Source organism: Arvicola amphibius, chromosome 12, assembly GCF_903992535.2.
Source record: "Arvicola amphibius chromosome 12, mArvAmp1.2, whole genome shotgun sequence".
NCBI classification, from domain to species: Eukaryota; Metazoa; Chordata; class Mammalia; order Rodentia; family Cricetidae; genus Arvicola; species Arvicola amphibius.
Window position 1 is genome coordinate 166237439 of NC_052058.2, and position 10576 is coordinate 166248014.

A 10576-nucleotide genomic window follows, 5' to 3' on the forward strand; every position below is an offset into this window, starting at 1 on the left:
TGGGAAAAATATTAGGAGGTATTATGGAGAACAGTCATCACCCATTCAGGATGCACAAGAACAGGGCACAGCAGCTGCTGAACTTTAAAGGCACAAACAGTCCTACCTTTAAAATGGTTGACAGACAAACCTGTATGGGTTCTACAATGACCTTTAACAACAGAGAAACTGCAGGCCTTAGAACAGCTGGTACAGGAGAAGCTAAATGATCAGCATATTGAAGAATCAGTGAACCCTTGGAATTCTTCTGCATTTGTTATTAAAAAGAAATCCAGAAAATGGAGAATGGTAATAGATCTAAGAGCTGTTAATAAGGTGATTAAGCCAATGGACTCACTACAGTCTGGAATTCCTTTGCCTTCCCTATTGCCTAAAGGATGCCATGTTATAGTTATTGATTTAAAAGGTGTTTTTTTAAAAACAACTATACAAGAAAAAAATAGAGAAAATTTTTCCTTCACAGTGCCTACTTATAATGATTCTCAGCCTATTACGAGATATCAATGGAAGATTCTCCCACAGGGAATGTTAAATAGCCCAGCCCTGTGCTAATATTTTGTAAGTCAGTCATTGGAAATGATATATAAGCAATTTCTTCAATCTATAATTTACCATTATATGGGTGACATTTTAAGGACTGATTCAAATGTAGATACTTTAGAAAGAATGTTTGAAGAAGTAAAGAAAATTTTGCCTTGTTTGGGATTACAAATTGCTCCTAAAAGGAGGAGATTCTATTAATTATTTAGGATATAAAATATATCTACAAAAATTAGACCCCAAAAGGTACAAATTAGGAGAGATTTATTGCATACTCTTAATGACTTTCAAAGATTGTTAGAGACGTTTATAATCTATGGCCTACTATTGGTTTAAAACCTGATGAAGCCGGGCGGTGGTGGCACACGCCTTTAATCCCAGCACTCGGGAGGCAGAGGCAGGCGGATCTCTGTGAGTTCGAGGCCAACCTGGGCTGCAAGAGCTAGTTCCGGGACAGTCTCCAAAAAAGCTACAGAAGAAACCCTGTCTCGAAAAACCAAAAAAAAAAAAAAAAAAAAAACCTGATGAACTGAGAAATTTGTTCAAAACCTTAGACAGTGACAAGGACTACCAAGAGAATTATCAGCTGAAGCTGACAGAGAATTGGCTTTGGTGAAAATTAAATTACAGGATACACATGCGGCTTATTTGTATCCAAAGCTTCGTTGCATTCTGGTTATTTTACCCTCTAAGCATTTTCCTATGGGATATTAATGCAGAGGAAGATAACATCTTAGAATGAATCTTTGTACCACACAGAGTTAAAAATTAAAAACTCATGTGAACAAAGTCTCTGAGTTCATTCTGAAAGGATTAATTAGCAAAAATAGTTACAACAGAAATTACATTACCTTTACTAATAATGAAATTGACAAATTATGGGCAGAATGTGAACCCTGGCAAAGATCTTGCAATAATTTTTTGGAGGAGATTAACAACATATATCCCTGAAACAAGATAATTCAACCTATAAAGTGAACTACCTGGATTCTTCCTCACATTGTATGGGAAAAACTAACATCTGGAGCCCCTATATTTCTATACTGATGTAAATAAATCAGGAAAGGAATGTTAAAAATCAGAAGATTTAAGTAAAGTGGAGTAAAAATGATTCTGTCCAAAAGTCAAAATTGTATGCTATTCTCAGTGTACTAATGGATTTTACAAAACTTTATAACATAGTTACCGATTTACAATATGCAGAGAGTTGTTTTGCATATTGAAACTGCTGAATTTATACCAGATGATTCAGAATTGACTTTATTATTTATTCTATTAGTAGAAATAATCAGGAATAGGAGACATCCCATATATTTAACATACATCTAATCCCAGAGGGGGGAAAATGGGAAGAAATCAATAAATTCCTCAAAGAAATCCAAGAGAAAAAAAACCAATCAAACAGGAAAATAAACAGTTCAAGGCTTGAAAATTGAAATAGAAGAAATAACACAAACAAATGGGAAATCTGGGTAAGCAAACAGGAGCTACAGATGCAAGTATCTCCAACAGAATACAAGAGAGAGAAGAAAGAATATCAGGAGGTGAAGATACAATAGAGGAAATAGATTCACTAGTCAAAGAAAATGTTAAATCCATAACATTTTTAATACAAAACATCCAGGAAATCTGGGACACCATGAAAAGACCAAACCTAAGAATAATAGGGATAGAAGGAGAAGAATTCCAGTTCAAAAGCACAGAAAATATATTCAATGAACTCAGAAAAAAAAACTTTCCAAACCTAAAGAAGGGTATGCCTTTTAAGGTACAAGAAGCTTACAGAGAACTAAATAGACTGGACCCCCAAAAAACCCAACTCCCCCTTACCTCATAATAATTAAATATACACACAAAAATATAAAATAAAGAAAAAATATTAAGAGTTACAAAGGAAAAAGGCCAAGTAACATCTAAAGGCAGACCTATCAGAGTTACAACCAACTTTTCAATGGAGACTCTAAAAGCCAGAAGGTCCTGGACAGACATTTTGCAGACATTAAAGAGACCATGGATGCAAGCCCAGACTAATATACACAGCAAAACTTTCAGTCACCATAGATGGAGAAAACAAGATATTCCATGACAAAACCAGATTTAAACAATACCTATCCACAAATCCAGCCCTACAGAAACTACTAAAAGGAAAACACCAACCCAAAAATGTTAGCTGCACCCAAGAAAACAGATAATCTCATACCAGCAAAATCCAAAGAAGGGAAACACAGACACACACACTTTCACCACCACCACCGAAACCAGAAATAATAGGAATTAACAATCATTTGTCATTAATATCTCTTAATATCAATGGACTCAATTTGCCTATAAAAAGACAAGCTAACAGAATGGATATGAAAACAGGAGCCATCTTTTTGCTGCACACAAGAATTACACCTCAACTTCAAAGGCAGGCATCACCTCAGACAGGGTAAAGTATTGGGAAAAGAGTTTCCAATCAAATGGACCTAAGAAGCAAGCTGGTGTAGCTATCCTAATATCTAACAAAATGGACTTCAAACTAAAATTAATCAAAAGAGATGGAGAAGGACATTTCATATTCATCACAGGAAAACCCATCAAGATTAAGTCTCAATTATGAATATTTATACCCCCAAGTAAGAAGACACCCTTATTTGTAAAAGCTTAAATCACACATCAAACCCCGCATAATCATAGTGGGGGACTTCAGCACCCACTCTCACCACTGGACAGGTCTGCCAGACAATTAACAGAGAAATACGGGAACTAAAACATGTTATGACTCAAGTGAACTTAACAGACATCTACAGAACATTTCACCCAAACACAATAGAATATACCTTCTTTCCGCACCTCATGGGACCTTCTTTAAAACTGACAACATACTCGACCACAAAGCAAATCTCCACAGATACAAAATAAGTGGAGCAACCCCTTGTATCTTTTTGCTTATTTGTTTGTTTTTGTTTTTTGAGACAGGGTTTCTCCGTAGCTTTGGAGCCTGTTCTGTAACTAGCTCTTGTAGACCAGGCTACCACCTACCTCTGCCTCCTGAGTATTGGAATTAAAGACGTGCACCACCACTGCCCAGCTAAAACCCCCTGTATATTATCAAATCAACATGGGCTAAAGTTAGAATTCAACAACGACACAAATTACAGAAAGCCTACAAACTCACAGAAGCAACTTGCAACTGAATTATCACTGGGTCAAGGAAGAAACAGAGAAAGAAATTAAAGAGTTTCTAGAATTCAATGAAAATGAAAGCACAACACACCCAAACCTTGTCAGAATGGTTAGGATTAAAAACACTGATGACAGCTTATGTTGGAGAGGATGTGGAGTGGGGAATCACTCCTCCACTGCTGGTGGGAGTGCAAACTTGTACAACCACTTTGGAAATCAATGTGGTGGTTTCTCAGAGAGATGGGAATCAATCTACCTCAAGACCCAGTTATACCAATCTTAGGCATATACCCAAAGAAGACTCAATCATACTACAAAAACACTTGCTCAACTATGTTCATAGCAGCATTATTCATTATAACCAGAACCTGGAAACTACCTAGGTGCCCCTCAACTGAAGAATGGGTAAGGACAATGTGGTACATTTACACAATGGAGTATCACTCAACTGTAAGAACCGACCTCATGAAATCTGCAGGCAAATGGATGCAACTAGGAAAAAAATCATTCTGAGTGAGGTAACCCAGACCCAGAAAGACAAACATGGCATGTACTCACTCATAAGTGAATATTAGGAGTAAAGTATTGGGTAACCAACCTACAATCCACAGCTCCAGAGTAGCTAGACTACAACGAGGGCCCAAGGAGGGATGCATGCATTTTCTGGTTAGGGGAAATAGAAGAGATCTCCTGGGTAAACTGGGGGCAGGGGTGAGGAGGGATGGGGACCAGGTTGGGGCTGGGCACTGGAGGTGGGTTGGGGATGGGACAAAGGGGGAGTAACGAAAGAGACAAGAGACTTCTTGATGCAGGGGGGGCATTCTGGGGTTAGGAAGAAACCTGGTCCTAGGGAAACTCTCAGGAATCCACAAGGATGACCCCAGCTAAGACTTCTAGCATTAGTAGAGAGGGTGCCTGAACTGGCAGTTTCCTGTGATTGGATTGATGACTACCCTAATTGCCATCAGAGAACCTCTGTCTAATCACTGACAGAAGCATATGCAGAGATCCACAGCCAATCCCTGGGCCTGGCTCCAGAGTCCTGCTGAAGAAAGGGAAGAGGGATTGTATAAGCCGGGGGTCAAGGTCATGATGAGGGAACCCATAGAGACAGTTGACCTGAGCTCGAGGGACCTTATGGACTCTGGACCAACAGCTAAGGAACCTGCATGGGACCCAACTTTGGGGAACCTGTTCCCCATGCTGGATTACCTTGCCCAGCCTTGATGCAGGGGGAGGAGCTAGGTCTTGTCTCAACTTGATATGTCATGTTCTATTCAAACCCATGGAGGTCTGCCCCTTTCTGAATGGAGATGGAGGAGTGGATGGAGAGGGGGCAGATGGGAGCTGGTGGGTGGGGGAAGGGAACAGAAGGAGAGGAAGGAGGGACAATTGTGGTCAGTATGTAAAATAAATTTTAAAATGTTAATTAAATAAGATAATAAAAAAGAAAGTGATGGTGACCGGTGTGTCTTGAGGGGCAACCTACATGTGTCTGCCTGGATTTAAGGACCCACTCAACATGGGGAAATTCATACCTAACACTAAATATGCCTGGCCAGGAACCTGTGGATTGAGGCGCCGTAAATCCTGCTACTATAATTTTGCTAAACCGGAGCACTGTAAACTTCCTTTTAATTACTCATCCTTATACCCATATGTTAGTCCAGCTGACCCCCTTTCCAGAGAAGCTTCTTGCAGTGGACAGAAGTGACTGCTTGTTCTCAAATGGGACATCTCCATCACAGGCCCTCCTCCCGAGGCTCAGGAAATAGATTGTAAACGCCAGAGGTCAGGAGGAACACCTGCAAAATTGTCTTCTGACAGGCAGCTGCCACACGAACTCTCAACAGCTGTGCTTGCTATGCAATATCTGCTCCAAATCAATGTAGTCCATATTTCAGCATGAGTAGTGGAGGGCTATAGACGGGGAAGGATGAGGAGGGGGTTCCATCTATGCAGCCACAGGGATGTCATCATCCTTAAGGTCACCTGTGTTCCTGCCCATAACCCCTCTGTAAATAATCCTAAGAAACTCATTGGCTTTCCTGGAAGAACTTTGGTGGACTCATACCTTAGTTTGTCATTGGGACCTCGGAGAAGTGAATGAGACCGTCTCTATCCCTGGGAAGGAATTTTAGTAACATATCATAAGCAGAGTGTTGCTTGGATGGAATTGACTAGAACGTTTTGGGGAGGACTGCGGAAGGGTCTTGTAGCTTTGGGCTGAAGACGTCATTGAGGGCTCGCAGCTTAGTGAGCTACTGTGGGAAACTGGAGGATCATCGCGGAAAGCATCACAGACAAATGGAAATGAGTCTTGTGAGATTTCAGAAGGCACAAGCCAGTTACAGAAAGTTTCCCAAATGCCTATGGTTCCTATGTCTATTACAATGTTGTCTGTCTCTGACCATCCATTATGGCCCTGTAGGATATGCCCTGTGATCAGTTAACTGAAGAAAATACTATACCCTGGTTTACTGGCTGTTCTTTCTTTCCCCCCAGACAGGGTCTCACGATGCAGCTCTGACTGTCCTGGAACTCACTCTGAAGACCAGGTTGACCTTGAGCTCAGAGATCTAACTGGCCTCTGCCTCCCAAGTGCTGGGATAAAGGTGTGCGCCACTACACCCAGCTACCGGCAGTTCTGCCTGCCATGCTGACATCATCCTGAAGTGCATAGCTGCTGCATCACAGACCCTTTCCAGAACAACCATAAAGGATACTGGTGAAAGTCTGCACAGTGAACAAACATATCGGTGTGTTTGCTTAGACAGAGAAATGGACATATATGCGATTTTTCACTGACCAGTGGGCTATAGCCAATGGATTGGCTAGATAGTCAAGAGATTTAGAAGGAGCAAGATTGAGAAGTTAGTGAGAAAGACATTTGGGGAAGAATTAAATGGCTGTTTTATCAGAAGACCTAAGTTTGATTCCCAGCACCCAAAGTATGGTTCACAATTGTCTGTAAGAGGCCAACCCTCTTCTGGCCTCCCTGGGCACCATATGTATGTACATATGGCACACAGATATACATGCATGCAAAACGCCCATACATGTAAAATAATAATAATCATCATTAAATATTATAAAATAAAGATACAGTTAAAGTGTCAGTCGGGTGGCACTTGGCATGCTTGGGCAGGGCTCTCCAGATGTCTGAACATGCTTTCAATCAGTGTCCAATATATAGTACTGCTTCTGCTATAGCTGGGATTCACAGGTCCAGGAATCAAGGGGAAGAAATGGCAGTGGTTCCACTCACAATCACCCCAGTAGCCTGTTAGGAAGCTATTTGCTTCCTGTTCCTGTGACCTCATGCTCTGTAAGCCTGGAAGTTTTGGTTTTAGATGGAGGAATGCTTCTACTAGGAGGCCCACCAAATATTTCACTGAACTGGAGTGAAGACTTGGCCCCTTTGGGGCTCCTGGTGTTCTTGAGCCAGCTAAGAAAGGAACAACCGTGTTAGAAGGACTGATTGACCTAGACTACCAGGGAAGAATTGGACTGCTTCTTCATAATGGGGGTAAGGAAGAGTGTGTCTACGGTGCAAGAGATCCTTCAGGGAGGATCCAGGCCAATTAGAAGCTACAACAGTCCAGTCCAGACAGCCGGGTCAGACCCTCGGAGTGAAAGCGTGATACCACCTTCACGAGAGCTCACGAAAGTGCTGGCTAAGAGCGGGGGAGGTACAGAGCGAGCAGTAGCAGATGAACTTATAAATGTCTGCCGAGGCTGCATGACCAGTTACAGACATGAGAACTGTAACTGACATGAATGTTTTTGTCCTACCTGACAGGCATTATTTGTAAACATATTAGGTCCGTATTTATGGCTTTCTTTCTTCTGTTTCTTTATCATGTAATATAACATCAATTGAGATCATATTAATGGTTAAGTGTTGCAAATGTATATTACCATATTAAGGTCATGAGACATTAAAAAAAAAACCCTAAATATTCCTCAAGGGATTTTGCTACCAACTCTCTGGAGTCCAGAAGAATTCAGATGGTGGTCTTCAAAGCTGCAAGGTTTATTGTCTTTCCTCTTGGGCTTGATTATACTTTGTTAGGATTGCTCATTCGCTTTGGCCTTGTATTTTCCTTATTCCTTTGGAACAAGAATGTCCACTTGGACCAAATATGTTGGAAGTATGCTCATGGGAGTTTAGAGTTAAGAGGTTGGAGACTATTAAAGCATCGTGGTTTTTAAGGACTGGGGGCCTTTTAAAGCAGACTGTAGTAATGTGTGCTGAGGTAAAAAAAAAAAAAACCGAAGGCCTTGCACACGCTTGGCAAGAACTTTAGCTTGGCACTGAACATTTGTGTTTCTTAATGATTAATGCTGAGGCCAGCGGGTGCTTCATGCATTCAGATGAAAGAGTAATGTCTTTTAAAGCCACTCTTGCTCTTGCTCATACGTTCAGCCGTGTTTATTCGGTGTCATTGTGTATCCAAGGTTTGCATAGTACTCAAAATAGCTACAGAAGTGAAAAGGGCATCTTCCTCACAGTGCAGGATGAAATACAAATAAATATTTACACTCCACACAAAAATTGAGAATTTACTAGAGCCTTGCCTAGCAAAGCCCTAGAAAGTCCTAAGTTTGATCCCTGACTAAACCAAGACAAAAATTAAAAAGAAAAACTTAAAATTAAAAAGAGAACTCAGTGACATCCCCAGAGATGGCATTGCTAAGTTAGGGTGCCTACCTACCATGCAGGAAGCCCTGTCCCATCTCTAGCTGAGCATGGTAGTGATCCCTACAGCCATGGCCCTTAGAGGCAAAGGCAGGAAAATCGTAAGTTAAAATGGGGAGCTAGGGACATGACTTAGTGGGTAAGAGCCCTTGTTGGGCAAACATGAGGCCCTGACTTCAAATCCCTAGGACTCACATCAAAAAGCTGTTAAAGCTTGTAACCCCAGTGATGACAGAAGGGTCCCTGGATTTAGCTGGGTAAGGTGGAAATGAGGCAACAGCTGCCCTCGTCTGGCCATAACATGCAAGTGCAGAGGCATGTGCACCAGCATACACAGGTGTGCATACAGTGCCCAAGTGTGAACACGCCAAAAAAACGCACAGCAAAGAGAAACAAGCAGCTTGAGGTCACAGAAACTTCCAGCACCGTGATGCAGACTTATTTTCCTAGTCACTAGTGGGCTGAGGCCGGGAGGATCATTGAAGCCAGCTGGGGCAACTTGACAAGCCAGGAGCAGACACGAGACTCAGAAAGTGCTGGTTTACTTTGCTCAAAGACCAAGATTGAGAAGCAAAAGGAAACTGAGTTAGCAGAAGGAAAACGTGCACAAAGATACAGAGGCGAGAAAATGCACGGTCACCTTGGGGATGCAAGTGGTTGGTAAAGGTTTAGAGCTTCTTGCAGCCTAAGGCATTAAGATGGGTGCAGAGCTCATGTTACCAAAGACAGAGCAAAGAGGTGCACTTAACCCTCTACCCCGGAGGAAGAAGAGAAGGCCTCTTGTGATGGAGAGATGTCAAGTCTGAGGGGTACTGGGGGAAGTCAGTGTTTGTGTCTTCATTCTGAGAGCCCTGAGAAGGGGACTCCTGGGTCATTGGTTCCTTTCAGTGCTCACTGGGGTGAGGAGGTGACAACACAGGGGGACAGGGAGCCCAGACTTACTCCTGCCAGTCACTGTCTGAACCTGGAAATCAGATTCTCTACCAGAGTGGGGTTTGGCCCGCCACCTCTTCTCTTTTCTTATCCGTTTCCTGGTCTCCCTGAGACTTTGCTAAAAGTTCAAGTAGAGCCTCAGGAAGCCAAGGTCCAAAGTTAGGAAGACTGTGTTTACCCACAGAGCCCCAGAAAGATGTGGATGGGGCCAGGACCTTGAGTCTGCCCATTCGCTGCAGAGCCTGAGTGCTCTGGTGTGGACAGAGCTGGTTCTCTTCTTAGGTCCTATTAGCTCAGGAGCTCATTCAATATGAGGTCTGGAAGCACAGCCTATCTGGGTTGCTGGGGTTCTGGGTCAGCGTGAATGACAAGGTTCTGGCAACCGGCTGTCACTGACCTCACCTGTGTAGGCAGAGCTCACCCTGGGCTGCTTGGTAGGTGGCAGCGGGAGTGACTCCATAGGAAAGTCTTGTTGGGCTAGCTCTCAACCAGGGGATGGCGCTTGGGACCACCGCCTGGAGACTGGAGAATCCAGGTACCTGAAATCGTGATGGCATGGCTTTGCTCAGAGTGCTTTGATGCTCCTAATCTCATTTGATACTTTGCAACATTTGCAGGACGATATTGAAGATCTTAAAAGCCACCAAAACCTTCATTTTAGTGCTAGGGAGAAAGTGTCTTTCCCAGGTGGTATGCCCAAAACCACAAACTGTGTTAAGAAAGGCAAGTGTTTCTGCACTCCCCACCAAGCACCCAATCCTGAGCTTTCCCAGACCGGGGCTGTACTCTTCCCCACTCGAACCCCAACCCACTTCCATCTGAAATGTAACTGGGCTGGGTCCCCTTGCAGGGGAGACAGGGGTTAAAACCCAGTGGCCCCTTCCCCCTCCGCAGACCCCTCGTCTCCACTCGGCGCCTCCCCTGGAGCGGAGGTTCGGAGCCCTACGCGAGAGGGGAGGGGGAAAATGGGCTTGTTTCTCGGGTGGCCAATCCACGAGCTCGCGGTGCCTCAGAGGAGGCGCCAGAGCTAGGCCGGCCCGGGGCTGCCGGCTTCCCGCGGCAAAGTACAAATGCACGGCGTCTGGCGCCCGAAGCGTGCACAGCGGCCTCGCTCAGCCTCCCCCCGCGCCGCCGCCGAGGGTCCTGCAGTCCCATCGCGCCGCAGGCCGGTGCCAGAGTCCGCACTGCTGCGCCGCCGCCAGCCAGCGCCACCCGAGCACCGAACCCCGAGAG